At 43.8% G+C, this 17,718-nt stretch overlaps 1 protein-coding gene across 1 annotated transcript in view; it reads left to right on the top strand.

The window, feature by feature from the left end:
* The first annotated feature begins 12,843 nt into the window (after positions 1–12,843).
* BCAS1 (brain enriched myelin associated protein 1) overlaps positions 12,844–17,718 on the top strand; it is a 52,905-nt gene continuing 48,030 nt past the window's right edge. Inside the window, exon 1 of the mRNA XM_065691686.1 lies at positions 12,844–12,890. The gene's annotated coding sequence lies outside the window, so the exon portion shown is untranslated. The remainder of the gene's footprint in view (positions 12,891–17,718) is intronic.

Raw genomic sequence — 17,718 nt, 5'->3', positions numbered from 1 at the left:
AACATAAAAAGGACATGGAACTGTTGGAACAAGTCCAGAGGAGGCCACGAGGATGATCAGGGGCTGGAGCACCTCCTGTGAAGACAGGCTGAGAAAGTTAGTATTGTTCAGACTGGAGGAGCTGCATGGAGACCTCAGAGCAACTACCAGTATCTGAAGGGGTCCTCCAAGAATGCTGGAGAGGGGCTCTTCATTAGGGACTGTAGTGATAGGACAAGGAGTGATGGTTTTAAACTAAAACAGGAGGAGTTCAGGTTAGATGTAAGGAAGAAGTTCTTTACTGTGAGGGTGGTGAGGTGCTGGCAAAAGTTTCCCAAAGAAGTGGTGAGTGCTCCATCCCTGGCGGTGTTCAAGGCCAGATTGAACAGAACCTTGGGTGACATGGTCTAGTGTGAGGCGTCCCTGCCCATCACAGACGATTGGAACTGGATGATCTTAAGGTCCTTTCCAACCTTAACTATTCTATGATTCTATGATAAGCTCTACAGCTTATCAGGGATATAAAGGAGCCAAAAAATGACTCAAATATGTATATCTGAAATAGCACTCTAGTCATTAAATCCAAAAACCCCCAAGTCCATAAGAAATGCTAGCTGTGATGGGTCACCCGATGAAATGTGTAGCTGACCTTATTAATCCGATAGATGGGGAAAGTGAAATGCAAACAAGACACAGTGTTCCAGGCACTCCCCAGTGAGTCACTGTTGCAGCAGACAGCATCAATGAGAAATGCTGATTGCCAATTTTCCATTCTTTCCCCAGATACTGCTTCCTTAACATTGCCCTTCACAAATCTTTCTTATGATGTTGCACGTACTCCACTGAACAGCTCCTTCCTGTCAGTCATCTGCCTACAGCTCTCACCAGCTTATGGAGTAACTGAGTGTCCTGGGTTCAGCAGCAACAGTCATTTTTCTCCTTCTTAGTAGCTGGTGCAGTGCTGTGTTTTTACTTTGGTCTGAGAACAACGCTGACAACACCGATGTTTTCAGCTGTTGCTAAGTGATGTTTACTCCAATCAACAACTTTTCAGGCTCATGCTCTGCCAGTGAGGAGGAGCACAAGAAGCCAGGAGGAAGCAGAGACAGGACACCTGACCCAAACTAGCCAAAGGGGTATTCCATATCACAGCACGTCATGCCCAGCATAGAAACTGGGGACAGTCATGTGGAAGGCCCAGATCGCTGCTTGGGTCAGGCTGGGTATTGGTCAGCAGGTGGCGAGCAACTGTATTCCCTCCCCTTGTTGTTTGCCTTATCATTATTATCACTGGTGGTAGTAGTATTAGTTTTGTGTTACACCTTAGTTACTGGACTGTTCTTATCTCAACCTGTGGGTTTTACATTCTTTCGATTCTTCTCCCCACCCCTCCGGGAGCAGGGGGAGGAAGAAGGGAGGGAGTGCGTGAGTGGTTCTGAGTTAGTGGCTGGGCTTAAACAACAACACTGAGAAATGCCAGCAGGAGACTGAAGCAAGAGTTTGGCCTCCAAGACTCCTCACCTGTAATTCAGCTGCTGGCATCATTCACTTATAACTAGCAGAGGCACATGTTTTCCCAAATCCATATGCAGAATTTGCAGCAGTGGCACTTAATACCAGCACTGCCTGACAACAGGATCCCATTGACTTAGGGCATTCTTTCTGTAAGTACAAACAAGTGCAAGAGTTCCACATCTGTCATCGCAGCAGTGGTGATAGAGAATGACCTTTTGTCTAGCCCAAATGTTGAGGTCTTGCACCGCAATGCGTGGGCCCAGCCAATTTGTAAACAGATAAATACAATGTCATCGGGGTGAGGTTACACATGCAGAAATGTGTGGAGTGTGAATGTCCAGCCAAAATCATTCTATGTTTAAGATGGATTATTTTCAGCAGGTGAATCTTACTCTGGCAATTGAAGCAGGAGGGAAATTGTTCCTAGATGTGGATGAAACTACTTAAATCCTGTGCAAAGTTTTGCCAGGGGGAAAAAAAGTAAAAGGTAGGGAAAAGTATTCCAATAAATTCAATAGTTTTGGTTTCATTTTGTCAGTTCTTGGCATCTGGGGGTTTAATGAGATCGAGTGGGTTATGCAATGCAGTTTCTGATCAGATGAAACCTTCCAGATGACCTCGCTCATCTAAGGATTTATTTGTCACTTTTTTGAGAAATGTTTTCATTTTGAGTCAACCCTGAGTAACTGCAATGCTCGTTGTTAAGAGACGTTTCCCGAGTCACCTATGAATGCACGACAGAACTATGCAGAAAATTAAAAAAGGGGTTCCATCTTCTAGTCCAATACCTCAAATGGGAAACGTTGCTGTCTGAAGGTATTTTGTCTTACTGGGAGCCTCCCTGACCATTCACACTAGTGCTGAGTAGGTTGAACTACTCAGTTGTCACCCAAAGTATCCGCACCCAGGAGTGGGTTTACCTACTTCGGAAGGTGAGACAGCAGTGAGGTTCAGCTCCAAAGCAGATTTCAGACTCTAAAAGCTCTCAAGTGGATGCTGCTTTTCAGATCCCAAGGAATGTTCCACTGCTGCCTCTTTTGGTCTACAAATACAGAGCTCGGTGCAGACTTCCCCTTGAAGGCGACCTAAGGCTGCCATCTGCCGTTGGGCTGCCAGGGACAGGCAGCAGCGTCCCTGGCCTGCTGGAGAATTCATGACCTTTTCTACGTTTCAGAGTTGCTGCAGTATGGAGTTGGGGGGGGGGGGTATGGGGTTTATAATATTTTACTTAGTCTCATGCATTAAAGTTGTCATCATCTCCCTCATTCACAATTAAAAACCCCAACCACCATACCTCTACCAATAACTTGATGGTAGTTAATGTAGTAGGATTTTCAAACTACAGTTCTGGACTTGCATTCCCCTGCATTTTGTGCCATGTAAATGCCAGCCCACGTTGTTTCCTACCCCGTTCAATCATAATGTGGGACTAAAGGCAATAGAAGAATTGAGCAGATCTATTTGTCGTGATAGAACTATAGAAACCCTGTCTTTAGTGTTAGTTGTGCTTAATTCATGTGATTTCTCACTAGCCCTGACTCACCTGATATGACTGACCTTGTTCAAGGTAAACTTTCATTTTATTGAATTAGCAGGGGAAAAAAATAGTAGTTTAGAGGATAAAGAATAGAAACAAAACAGGACAGACAGAGCTATGACCAAAAACCATGCCCCAAAGTAGAGATGTATGGGGAAAAAGAAAAGCAGGTTACACTCAATATGAAAAGGCACAAGGAACAAAGAATAACAAATTCATCATTTGACTTACAGCATAAGTACATAAAAGGCTTTTCAATATGTATCAAGCTGCATTCATAAAACCAAGTTAACTTTCTTCTACTTTCCGTCAGAATTAAGGTGCCGTTTATCCATTTAGTCCATGTGTATCATTTCCAAATTGGCAAATTAGAGAAAGACCCAAGAATAGCCCTGGAAATGAACAGCAGCTTGGCAGAAAAAGAAATGCTCAAAAGAACTCCTCATGTTTAAGTATCAAAGGAGAAGTTGGGTAGTTCGTGGTTGTCAGAAGATGATTAAATTGAAATAAATAATGAAGTGAGAAGACATATTCTTGAGCCTTTATTAGAAGACAAAGGTGTCAACGAAACAATCTCTTACACATCTCTTGCCCTTAAGCTGCTCCTACAAAGGGCGGATTGGGAGAAAAAAGGTTGGTAAATGAGTCAGGTATTTGCACTCTGTTGCACTCTGTTTCCTTCTTTTAACATATGTAAGGAAATCCTCTTAATTGAATGTTTTAAAGCTGGATTGCCTATTTTTCACTGTAAAATGGAGAAAACGCCAAGAATCTTTTGCAGGGTCTTAGCTCTCCTGCAAGAGCGCATTGTGCACAACAGCTCCCAGTGCCACATCCAGACACAGGCGCCCCATCCCCTGCGTGTGAAACAAACACACACATTGAGGCTACCTGGGAGCTGCAAAGGACCAGTGCTCTGAGCAGGGAAATGGCATGATGCCACCCAGTCCAGTCAGAGGCAGGGCTGGATGGTGGTGCATACCAACTCCCTGCTCTGCAAACAGCCCCTGCTGGGAGCAGCCGCAGTAAATGCACCTTGGTTCTTACTGTGCTGAAGTTCTCTGACAACAACCTACCCTGCGTTGTTGTGTGGGGGTTTTAAGTGTAGTTGCTTCCTTGCAGTTATGTCTTTACTTAGCCCTGATTATCAAGGTGAGCATTGAGGTGCAGCACATTGGGGTTCACAGGAAGGTGGGAGAATGTCCTCTCATGCTGTTGTGGTTTAACCCCAGCAAGCAACTTGGTCCCATACAGCCGCTCATTCAGTGATCCCCGGTGGGATGGGGGAAAGAACTGGAAAAGTGAGACAACTCGTGGGTTGAGATAAAGACGGCTTAATAGGTAAAACAAAAGCTGCATGCACAAGCAGAGCAAACCAAGGAATTCATTCCCTGCTTCCCATGGGCAGGCAGGTGATCAGCCATCCCCAGGAAAGCATGGTGCGTAACAGTTATTTGGAAAGGCAAATGCTGTCACTCTGAATGTCCCCCCTTTCCTTCTACTTCCCCAGCTTTTCATTGCTGAGCATGACACTAAGGGGTACCTCTTAGGTCAGCTGGGGTTGGCTGTCTGGCTGTGTGTGTCCCCCCGAACTCCTTGTGCCTGTCAGCTCTCTCCCTGAATGAGCAGAAAAGGCCTTGGCTCTGTGCGAGCACTGCTCAGCAGTAATGAAAACATCCCTGTGTTGTCTACACTGTTCGCAGCACAAATCCAAAACACAGCCCCATATGAGCTACTATGAAGAAAATTAACTCTATCCCAGCCAAAACCAGTGCACCTGCACTCACATGGACTGATTCCTTGCACATGGTGCTGCTTACCAAAGCATTCCAGGTATCAGTGGTGTTTATTGCCAGGGGAGGGCTAACACACATTTCTTACAATCAATTCTGCCTAGAGCTGTGCTGCTGACATTTCCCCTCCCCACCAGAGGATTAAAAGTGGAGAAACTCACTGCACAATCTCAACCCAAGCCAGCACTGAAGCTAGCCAGGAGACATGCTTTTCCACCCAGAAGGCATTCCCTTTGGCAGCATTCCCAAAGGCAAAGTGCAATCCCTCTGTATTAACAAGACTGATAGGTGCTTTCACCCAGCCCACATTTGCTTCTAGGCTCAATTTTTCAGATCTATAACTTGCTCACTTTTGTGAGCATTACTCATTCAGCTATCACCTGGATTGCTTTATTGTATTTCCTTAATATTATGTTTCCCTATTGCATTTCCTTTATAAAGACATGCTGGGATACTATACCAAAGCATTAAAAATCTGGACATTATTGGCTAGAGATGTATAATGGAAGAGAACCTTCAAGTTTGTGACTTTACAAGCTCATTAAATCCAGGGAATGTTATTTTGGTCATTCATCTGTATAATGAACTAGTTCTAAGGAGCCCAACTACAAAAGGCGTATTTTCTAAATACCACACAGTCACCTGTTCTGCATTAGAAAAGCCTCTGTCACAGTGATATCAGCACCTCCAATGCAAATTCACACACCATCTAAAGTCATACAAATCCTCTGATCACTTGAGCATTGGCTTCTCTTTGCCACTTGAGAATCTCTTTGCAGTAATACCTTTGTGCTTCTGCGAACTGATGCTGATGTGGTCGAAGGTAAAGTTGTCATTACATCTCACAAGTGGGCAAAATGAAGGACAAAGTTGAAGGTTACATGGAAAGTCCAAATCCCAAGCTTCAGCCATGGAGGACAAGTCATGTCACGCCCTCATCACTGAATGGCACATTGTCTCAGACAATAACCTGTTACTCCACTTAAATTAGGTGAATCTTTTTCATTTAAAGGTCAAGAACTGATTCATGATTTTGAATCCAGAAGAAACTGCTCCAAGCTGCATTGAGACTAGAAATATTCTCAGGTTTTTACTAATTTTGAATTCAGATGTGACAAATTAAAATCAACTCAGTTTCATTCCTGACCCGGACATTTTGCTCCTCACACTAAAATTAATGTAGAGAGCTTTCATGTAGCACTGATCACTTGTGGGAGGAATCACAGTGGGAGGTTAGAGCTGAACTGCGATGCCAGAACTGTGGATGGGAGAAGTTTGTTGACCTCCTGGCTTTCTTATGCGCATCTCTTGCTTTTGCTTTTGGGAATTTAGTTTTAAATATTAAATTTAGTGATGAAGCTCCTATATGGTAATAATACCGCCTTCAAAAGGTATAATATTTCTGGATCAGAGTATTGCTGATTTTACTGACGATGAGTGTAGTTAGAGTGTACATCTCTTGAATTGCGGTATAACTATGAGTATTTGATAACTCCTCTTTACCTCTTTTTTATATATTAGCTACTTTTACATACATTCATGAATAACTAAAAAACCCCAAACCTCTCAAAATGTTTCTAAATGCATTCAAACACAAGCACTTCTGAATCAGTGAAACTATGAAATCCCAACACGTGTGTCATATTCGGTTTTGCACATGAAACAACTGTTTTCATGAACCAGGAGGGTTTAAAGGAAGTTGTTCAGTGCTGCCTGAAATTCCTGTTTTGTTTCTCCCGGCTGACTTGTGTCACATTCCTTATGTGCTGAGCTAATGCTGGTGTAATGTCACTGACTTCCATGGAGCTGTTCTGAAGGACGAGACGGGAGTTATCCTGAAATAAAGCTTTAGCTCATAAAAACCAAGAACTTGCTGAGTAATTCAGTGGGGTCACAGAGTGCTGAGATGATGGTTTCCAAAGGGAAAGGGGCAGTGCAGGAGCTGGCAGAGGTCATACCCGATATTGTAGTGGAAGCCCATTTCCGGTGTTAACAATAACATCATATAGTATTATACTTCACAGTCATTCATTGGCATTAATGTTTTCTTGCATTGTTTAAAGCTTTTATACCTTCAGTGTAGTAAAGTTAGAGCTACCCATGCTTACGTTTTCACTTGACAGAACTTGAGCAAATCATGTTTTTTCCAGGAGGAAAAATTGTCTCCAGCTGTCCTAATCCTGCAGAGACTGATGGCTCCTCTCCTGCACTGAAGAGGAGCATTAATGGGAAGGGAAGGGAAAGAGAAGGAAGGAAAGGGAAGCAGACAGCCAGCATACTTGAGAGCTGTGACAGCTGGCAAAAGTCATGACCCAGCCTTTGCAGAAGCGGTATTAATGAAGTGAAATATCTAACATAGTATTGTTATCATCAGTGCATATTTGATGGAAACATAAAATGCTCGTGCAGGAGAATAATTGTGGTTCAAATGCTTGTCCCACCCACTGAAGCACAATGTACACAATAACTCTCTGTTTCAATCCTGACACAGAATCCTTTTATCTGTTCTAGAAGCTCCCACATGGAGGAATAGCTGGTATATATTTTGTAATTCTCTCTTTTCAAAAATACAGTGACAGCACGAACATGTTCTTTTGTGATGGGGGAAGGAGAGACAATAGCAGATTACCGGTTTTCTTCCTACATCAACACTGTGAACCACTGCCAGCGTCTGTAGTAACTAGATGTTGCAAAACACAGCTTGGAAAACGATGTTCAGGCTCTTTGGTTAAGCAGCGCAAGTGCTTCTCATCCAGCTGAAACACGAGACAAATTCTACTTTCACATTAGTGGGATTCCACTGGGTTTGGTGGAGTTATTTCAGAGTGCGACCACAGCAGCAATGGCTGCAGCCTCACTTGCAGTCCCCGCTGAGAGGTACAGGGAGTATGGTAATGATTACTGATGATGCTGCTTCCCTGCAGCTCCCCGCACTGAACCAATTATTCTCTCCTTTTCATTACCCATTCAGACCACATTGGCTAAATACAAGACAGATTCAACAATTAATATGGACTCCATAAGAGACAGCGGGGAAAAGCTACTTGCTGAAAGCATAATTCTTCAGTAATCACTAGGAATCGCTAACTGTAAAGAAGCCAGAACCAATAAAGCTGAAAACTTAAGCAGAGCTTAAGCAGAAACAGTTTTTGCTGTAACTCTGAGTCAGGCACTTCAGTTTGGAGACAAATGAGTTCAGATGTGCTTTTCTTTGTCTAATTCAAAACAGCACCTGCTATCTGAAAGAAGGGGATGTTTGCATTGCTGGTGTGATGTCTGCCTCTACCTCTGCACAGTCTTTGGAGCTCATGTCTGTCCCAAGGGTTATGGATTTCACTCCAGGCATCAGGTGTTTAGGAGTGCCAGCATCAGTGTCAGCTGTCGAAGCCCCTGGTCTGTAACAACATCAGCCATTGCACTGCCTCTGAGTTTCTGGAATCCTCCTCTGCGGTGGGTTACTGGAGAAACTTACATTGATCTGACAAACAGAAACCTCAGAGGTCTCACTCAAAGTTTCTTAGTAATGCAAGGTTACATCTGAAGACCAAGAGCTGCTGTGTGGTTTGCTATCTGCACTGAAGCATTGAATGGGACAGAGTCTCCCTTTCTTTCAAAAGCTCTCACTGCCAGGACAGCCTCCCCTGAGACATGGTGTTAAATGACACATTGGCCAACATTTTCTTGGGAAAAATTCCCACTGGAGCATTCAGTTGGCATGAAATGTGGTTTTGATGTTCAGATTAAGCTGAAACCACAGAATGGTGTAAAGGGAGATAGCTATGTAGCTCCTGGTGGATTTATTGAGTTTCCATGAGAAATGCCTCTACATTACTAACTCCATTTACTTTGGTGCCTCCCTCCTAGCACTGGCTGGAGCAAAATCCCCTACCTCAGACTTGCAGCCCTGTTGGATGCTTCAGACCTCATCCTGTTTCTCTGACCAAAGAAAGCAGAAACATGCCCCATTTGCCCTTTCCCCAGCCTTCTTGGACAGGAATTAAACTGAACTCAATGCACTTGGAATTTTTCACTTTAAACAAAGCACTTCCATTTCACAACTCATCCCTGTTTACGGCTGCTCTCCAGCCATCAGCGCAGACTGCAGCCCAGTGTGTCACTCCTCAGGCAGGCGGACCAAACCTGCCTGGGTGCAGAGATCCTGCCAGAGGCTGGCCTGGCTCTGGGATCTGGGTGGCTCACACATCTCACCCTGCTTGGGACCCGGGGTAGATTAAGCAACACAAATGTTGGGCTGGTCCCCTCTCATCCCTCCTCTTGGGACTGAAATGGGGAAGGCTGAGTCAAAGCTTCATTTGGGTTTTGTTTGAAACGGTCAGAATTTGACTGGAGTTATGCCTAATTCCTTTTTTAACTCATCTGCCTTCCTGCAGGTTCCTTCTCTCAGCTCTCCCTAGTGTTTCTAAGGGTGTATTGCTGCTCACCGCTCCCGCTCTGCTAAATAAACCTTGACCGTAACAGCCAGATGGAAGTCCTTGCCTGAAATGAACACATCAGCCCCTTTCAAGACTACATATAGCAAAAGCAGACGCAAATACAGAGCGATATTAATCTGCTCTTCAATTGTCAATATTTGAATGGTGTTGGCCTTCATTCTGGACAGTAATAAGAGAAGCCGGCTAATCATACGTAATTGTTGGGAGCTCTGTGCCATTAATTAACAGGAAGTTTTATGCAGCTGTCAGATGCACAAGCTGATCATTTCCTGCTGGGGAGAAAGAGTTATTTGGTGACAGTTTCATTATAGAATTTAGATATAAAAAACCAGCATTTCGATCACTGAAAAATCATGAAAGCAGCACAGAGTTTGCTTTGAAGAGGATTCTCGGCTGTGGCCTTCATCCTGCCCACCTCTGCCACCCAGCTCCCAAGCACAAGGCAAAACAAAACTCATGGTGTACCACTCTGGTCTGTCCTTCATGAATACATGGGATGTCTTTGAAATGGCTATGAAAGAATAACAAAACCAGAGCTTAAACATACCTCAAAGAATGGATAGTTAATTGTCCATTAAGATCACATAACTGGGAAAAATTAAATCGGTATAAACCTCGCTCTGATCCCTCTAATTTAATAATGCTACACCAGTGTAATCAAGAAGAGCATCTCAGCGACTGCACATCAGATTAGCTCTCAGTGTAATTGCACTGATGCTGGAGGAGTCACAGCAGAAAGACATTTCCTCTGATATTTGCAGTAGTTATTTCTCTTGTTTTAAGTGCTGCCAAACCAGGTCAGAGAAGGATGAGCTAGGAGGAGGAGGGGAGAAACGGCTTTGATCTCAACACAGATAGCCTTGATAATGGGGAGAGACACATGGGGACACTGAGAGGATTCACATGGCCTGGTTGCAAGCATCCTACTCAGCTGCCAAAATTCAGGGATCAGACTTGAGAGAGAAATGCACTTGAGGCAAGTGTCACAACCACCTCCTGATGTGTCCAGCACAGCCTATGGAGCATCCAAAGGAGATCTGTCCCCTCACTGAAGCGCTTGTGTTGGATGCTCAAAGCTGGGCAGTGACCTTTTCTTTTAGAAATATCTAAATTATTCCTGCACAATTCCAGTCATGAAGGCAAAAAAATGCCTGGATGAATAATGGCAAACACAATTCTGTGGAAAATAAAGTATGCAAACATCCTTCAGCTAACAACCATCTGTTTGGGCTTAATTCTAAGAATAGCCTTTTTTAAGGAAACGTGTATTTTATTCTTATATTCACAGCACATAAGGTGAAGTATACGATAATCCAAATTATTTTCCTTCATGATGCACATTGAGTTTTTCAAGCTAAATTTGATGATATTTTAGGAGCAAACAGATCCATGGAAAGGAAAGTGTGGTGCAAGCATGTACTGAATCTTAGTGACATGTTCTTCAAGGAATGAAGTATTCTTGCAATTAAATATTTACACCTTGCATTTCAGAATCACTTCATAATGATATCTAAACCCCAGGAGAACAACCAAAAGGTAAAGTTTAAAGAAAAAAAAAGTGAATTCAGAGACCATTCCCAAAATCATATTCTTTCTCTGGACAGGATTATGAAACTGAACTTGTGGGGTATCTGAGCTTGTTGTAGGTGAGGACTTGCAATAGCTAAGGTGATAAAATAAGGGGAAAATGGTAAAGATGACCCAATGCTTAAGGTCCTGGGGAACTGGAATATCCACTGATTCTCCCATGCACTGCTGAGGTGGTGGATGTAATCAGAAGCTCTGTTTTCATGCTTACAGTTTCTTCACCATCCTTTGAAGCACCTGACACCATTCACAGCCAGCACATCACCCTTGCTACAGATCTGTTTCTGTGCCATGGCTAATAACAGAATTATATTCAGAGCCATAAAGTAACACAGAAATAAAAGTGCCATCCAGATGATATAAGCAAGGTAATAGGGAAAAAGATCATGGGTATGGTATTCCACTTTATCTGAATCTCAAGACATAGCGTACAGACAACGCATTACTTGAAACAAGCTGGTTAATATATTGGAACACTTGGAGCTGACAGTGATCTGTGCACAGCGGAGCTGGATGAAGGGAAGCCTAAAGAGAACTTACGGGAACCGCTGGCCTGGGGATATTTCCTTAATAATTAAGGAGAAGTTGACACTGTGCTTTTAACATCTTCACATCACAGCAGTGTTAACAGCATTGCTGCTGTCACCCGCTGGGCTGGGGAGCAGCCTGGTGTCTCTCAGAGCCTTGCAACAGGAGCTCCAGCCAGTGCCCAGACTGGTTTAAGGTATTGCCTTGTGTCAGCCTTTCACAACTCTTTGCTATTGCTTTCTCAGACTATAAAATAAAGCAATTTTTGTTGGTATTGCAACAGTCTGTGGGAACCCCAGTACCAAAACCACGTTTTATTGGCTGAGGTGGTGTGAACAAAAAGCCTTTCTCTTCTCCAGACACCCCCAGTCTGAGCAGGGGCTTTAGTGACTCACGTGAGGGAGCAGTAAATTGCGACAAGACGTTTGAAATAAAAACGCTTAGTCAGTTTGCACGTTATGGAAGGATATTAAGATCCACTTCGACTACAGCAAACAGTCATGTCATTAAATGGACTTAGGTATTTTCTGCCATTGAGGGGAAAATCCACAGGAGGTTTTTAGGTGTTCAGCACAACAGTTTCCAGCAACAGTGTCCGTGCTGGGCTGCCCCAAAGCCATAAAGTCAAGTATGCGTTTGAACAGGTCTGGGTGGCCAGAACACTCAAGAAGAGAAAGTATTTCGAGCAGGGCTGGCGGGGTGGACTACTCCACCCCTGTGTGTTTGCACCCAGTGTTTGCGAGCACTCCCTGGGCAGAGCTGCGGGGCTGAGCGAGCAGCACCTCACCCGGACCAGCTCCGGCTCCCACCCTGCCCAGGTAACTCGTGCTGCTGCTGCTGTTGGTTTGGCTCCTCTTGGCTTTTGCCTTTGCTCTTCCTTTGCTGTCACTTCTGCCCCATGCTGGAGTAGAGCCCTGTATGTGCTCCAGCGCTAAATGATCTTGGGAGCTCCCACATGTGCTTGGTTTATTTTGTTTGGGCTTTAAAGCGCCTGGTGTAGACTTTCCCTTTCAGCGCACTGGCTTTTTCTGCAGAAGGGCAGAAGAATAGAAAGATCAGCATAGACAGAGTGTTTCTACCAGCGGGTTGGATTGTTCACCTCTGTGGTATTGTTGAACTGTTCCCTCCCTGAAAGCCAGGGTGTGAATGTTTGAACTATTCTACTTTTCCCATTTGGCTTCAATGCAGAGTGACTGAAAGAACTGTATTAAAAACTGCCCCTGGAGCATTCAGGGCTGTAATTCTGCATGTCCTGGATGCACGGCCAGCTGCCAGGTCGCTATTCAAATTGTTCTTGGGTGTTTCTTGTTTGCTGTAGGTGTGTCATCTCAAGCCTTCCTTCTCCTGTCCCTTCACTATGGTCTATTGTGTTTCCATTTCTCCTCCATAGCCACCGACAATGCTCAGACGCACTTGTCCCCTGGTTTCATCATACCCAACACGTGTCTGAGTTACCTTTATCTGCAGGAGAGCAATTGAGAGCTGCACTGAAGGAAGGTAAGGACACTTTCTAAAACTCTGTCTTATTATTGGTCCTTCCTTGACTCCCCATGACTCAGAGCAGGAGCTTCTGCCTTTTCAGCTGGATGCTGACATGTCCCCATGTTCACCTGTTTTCCAAGAGGCCAGATAAAGGGTAGGGATTGACTAAAGAGCTAAGGATCCAGCCACAAGGCAAGTTGCTTATTGCACAGATTAATAAGTGTTAGTGACTGCCTCTGGAATAGAATCGAGTTTATTTAAGTCTTTCCCCAACACCCACAGAGTCGACATATCTGCAATGAAATGAGACGCAAAGAGAACTAAATCAAATTGATTATTTTATGGCAAGTTTTAGTGAGGAATTAACTATGCACTTTTAACTGTGTGTTAACAGACACTGTGACACAGGTGACTGCAGTATTCCAGGTAGGCCAATACATTAGAAAGGTCAGGTTGTCTGGCTTTAGCCAGAGTACACAACAGATCAAGGGTTTGTTGTAATTTTCTCTTATAGTTTTCAAAGCTTTCACTGAAACAATGATTTTTGAGAAAGAGAAAAAGGAGAATTTTACCAAGCCTTGAGCTCATGCTGGGGTACGCTGCAGATAATCTAATGCAAAAAAAAATATGTATCTAAAAATTACATTTTCCCATTTGGATTATTTTCTGTATTACAATAGAAGCCAGTGAAGCACAATTTGAGAAAGGAACTGAGGAAGCTGTGTCTGATCCAGAGGCTGGTAGTTCATGTTCCTTTTTAAACCAGTCGGGCTGCATTCCAGCTGGTCTGAATGAGCCCCCCACCAGGATAATATCCTCGAAACTTAATCAAACAGTCTGTATCTAGAAAGGAAGCTTAAGGATGAGAATGAGCTGACTCCGGTTCCTCTCAGCTTCGAAGGGTTTTCTTCGCATTTTGAGTAAAAAAAAAAAATGCATCAGCATCATCTCTTTTCCCTTCTCAATCCCCCAAAAATAACCTCAAGAAACCCTCATAAAATAGACATCTTGCCAGCAGCATCTCCCAGGTCTGGTGGAGGCTTGCTCCATACTCACAGCTTACTACAGAGACCAGCTTGGTGCTCTTCAGATGGAGGTCAAAGGGTACAAATCAGTCATACCTGGTGGTTGTACCATGAACTAATAACCATAAATAATAGCCCGGACAGTGAAAACACCCAATGGAGACACCAAGGCAGCATCACAAGAGATAGCACAGGGTTCACAGCTGGACAGAGGTCCTCAGTGGTTGACAGTGTCTGATTCTGCCCACTGGGAACAAACACATGGCCCAAGACCTCCTGAAGACTCCCAGTTCTCAGGCAAGTCCCTGCACACTGTGAATCCTCAGCTTCTTCTGTAAACCCATTTGCTCATGTGATGATTTTAGCTGGGTGCCAAAATGGGGATTGGTGCTCAGCTTTTGGCAGCTCTTGTTCAAAACGGTGGTCTTTGGTGAAGACACCAAATAAGAGCCATGGGGGAGCCCCTTATTTTTCACAAAACTTCTTTGGCTGCACATTGAGTAATTTTAGCATTGAGAGAAGGTGTTTCAAATGAGGGAAAATTGATCTGTTCATTCTGGAAGCCTGAGCACTTTGGGAACAGCGTAACAGTTTCATGTTAATGACATGGAGTTGCTCATTTATACAACCCTAGACTCATGTATGGGCGTGACAGACGCAATAGTCTTTACAGCAGCTATTTCTAGATGCTATCCAGAAGCAAAGAGCTGTGACATTACTTGCTTGGCAACTTGAAACTCTGCCAATTCGATACCATTTTGTATGTGCGCATTGTCACTTCTGCTGATACTCAGTTTTGTCTATAGGTGGCAGTGACCTTTCATTTTTTCTTTAAAATAGGGCAGAAGCACACGTACATATCTATCTTATTAATTTTACCAAAGGATCTGTGCCAGGACAGTGAGGCTGTGCCGCTGACTGAGTTCTGCACCCAGAGGAAGGGCCACACATTTGTCACCTGTCTTCAGTAGCCACTTTACCCCAGCGCACAGCAGACATGCAGTTGTAATGCAATACAATACATAATAAGTTGTCATGCATAGTATGCAAACCTCAGTGCAAAACAATAATTGATTACGTTGCAAGGAGAGGAAAAGTCTGCAGAAATATTATACATGTTCATGGTAAAGAACTATGTTGGGTGTTTCGGGATTATATTCCGAGAGGATTACATAGCAAGTTTGTGCCATTTTTAGCAAAAATAGCCTCAAAGACTTACTCAGCTTTCTATGGGAGAGTTCTGGTGAGTGAAAATCCTTAAAAATTCCACATGACCACTGTGTGTGTTTTATTTCAGTGAGAATTGTAAACTTGATGGTAGAAAATGGGTAATCTCCTACAGCAAAATGTGACATAGATTAGAGCCTGCGATCTCTGCTCTGCATCAGTTAAAGATAACTTACTTGATGTGAGTAGAGGTTCACCAACAGGAAACTGGTGTAACTGAGAATCAAGCTACACATCATTGTCAAAATAAATAAAGAAATTAAAGATGAATTTTCTTCTCTTGCTCCCTTCAGATATGCACTGATTTTACAGCACATGTGAAAAAGGAAGCACATAGCCTGCAAATATTCCATCCTCTGCTTAAGTTGTCTCCTGGCATAAACCAGGTGGCCTTGTGAATGGAAAACAAAAGTAAATCCTACAGATTCAACCAGATACTAAATTTACCATCGAGACTAAGCAGTAGGATTTGAATCTTGTTTTCTTCTCTTCCGATAGGATAATACTTAAAGTTGCTAGGAAACGGAATTACATAGCAAGGACAAGAGGCCATTGTACATCCATGGGGAAACATTGGCTGTTTTCCACCATAAATCAGAAGTTCTGATTTATAGTGGAAATATCAGCTGAGAAGATAAAATCCCTGTAAAATAACTGCACTCTAAAATCAAGGTTCAGCCCTACAGCCACTATTTACACAGTGACTCTCAGCAGTGTACAACTGCATTTCATGTTTCAGCATCAGTGAGGGCCGTTCAGTGTCCACCACAGCATTAGGCATTTAGCGGAGAACAATAACCATCTCTGGAGAGAGGCCCAGCTTGGATTTCACGGCAGCTAGGATGCAGCATAAAATAGAAACCAGATCTGGACCGTCCCTGTAAAGCAGAGGTTTGTAGATTGGAGTTAGGAAAAACCCACAACCAGCCTGAGCTCTAAACAGTAACTGAAAGCAGACACTTGAGGCTGAAAGGAGAGCTGCCCCCGCTTCTAGCATTCAAATTCTACTGAATGCAATTTAGTAAAACTACTCCTTTCCTTTAACTAAAACTCCCCCAGAGCTGCTCTCATCCATACCTCTGCAGCTTCACTAATTTGCACAGGCATAAATCAGAGCAACAGTAAAACAGAAGGGCACTTGGTACCCATAGTGGCTGTGCAGGACTGTCCTGGGTTCAGCAGTAGCAGTTATTTTTCTCCTTCTTAGTAGCTGGTGCAACGCTGTGGTTTTGATTTTTGGCCTGGGAACAGTGCTGATAACGCCGACGTTTTTAGTTACTGCTCAAATGTTTGGTCTGGCCAAGGACTTTCTGAGCCTCCTGCTCTGCCAGGGAGGAGGGGAGGCCGGGAGGAAGCAGAGACAGGACACCTGACCCAAACTGACCAAAGAGGTATTCCATACCACAGCACGTCATGCCCAGGATGTAACTGGAAGTTACCCCGGAAGGGCTGGGACTGCAGGGTTGGAGGAGGTATCGGTCGGTGCTCGGCTGCGGGGAGTGGGGCGAGTTATTGGTCGGCTGGTGTTGAGGTGTTGTATTCTTTCCTCTTGTTATTTCCTTTATCATTATTATTATTGGTGGCAGCAGCAGTGATTTGTGTTATACCTTAGTTACTAAACTGTTCTTATCTCAACCCGTGGGAGTTGCATTCTTTTCGATTCTCCTCTCCGTCCCTTGAGGAGTAGAGGGAGGGAAAGAAGGGGGGGAGTGAGTGGACGAGTTGTGTGACTTTGTTTAAACCACGACAAGGACATCCAACAGGATGAGCACTGAGGCTGGAGCTGACCCCCAACCTTCCTTTCTCAAGGTGTGGCTCAGAATAGTTTGTCCTTCTTGTTTATTTGTGTAGCTTTACCAGTATAGATATATCTATATACCGAGCCAGTCAACAGGGACCTTCCTCTTGACTTCAACCTTGTTTGCCTGTCAACCATGTTGCAGGGAGCGTGTTTGGTCCCAAAGAATTCACAGTCCTAAAGCATAGCGTATATATATATATATATAGGGTATATAAATGTATTTTTAATTAAGGGCAAAAGAAAAGCAAAAGAAAGAAAATACCACTAACCAACAGGTTTATGTGTACTTGTACATAGGAAAGAGGCTAAAATTGAATCAAACAATTGCTCCTGAAATGAAGCTGAAAGAAATCAGAACAGTTTCACCAGCTGCTGAATAATCTAATGGACTAATAGTAAATAACTAGATAAGGTTATGCTTGTACTGCAGTCAGAGCTGCGACTCCAGAGGTACGAACATAAGCAAGCCATTTGAAACTGACTACCTTGGGTATCAGCAGTGTTGCACCTGTGGAAACACAAGATGCTTGAGAAACACATCCAGGATCATGGATGATGGTGCCTGGTTCAACTTGTTCCTGACTTGGCTACAGCTACAGTCTTGGCAGCACTCAAACTGGCCAAGGAAATGTATCTCAGTTACTTGTGTGAGCTGCAGTCGCCCCGTAAGGCCACCCAGAGCAGGACAAACACTTCCACAGCCACAGGCGAGAACTTCCTCCAGAGTATTTGTTATACATAGCTGCAGGACACACAGAGCTCAGGTTTACATGATGATTTTACGTGCTGC

This window comes from Lathamus discolor, chromosome 11, assembly GCF_037157495.1.
Source record: "Lathamus discolor isolate bLatDis1 chromosome 11, bLatDis1.hap1, whole genome shotgun sequence".
Classification (NCBI taxonomy): Eukaryota; Metazoa; Chordata; class Aves; order Psittaciformes; family Psittacidae; genus Lathamus; species Lathamus discolor.
This window is presented reverse-complemented; position numbering and strand designations above follow the sequence as displayed.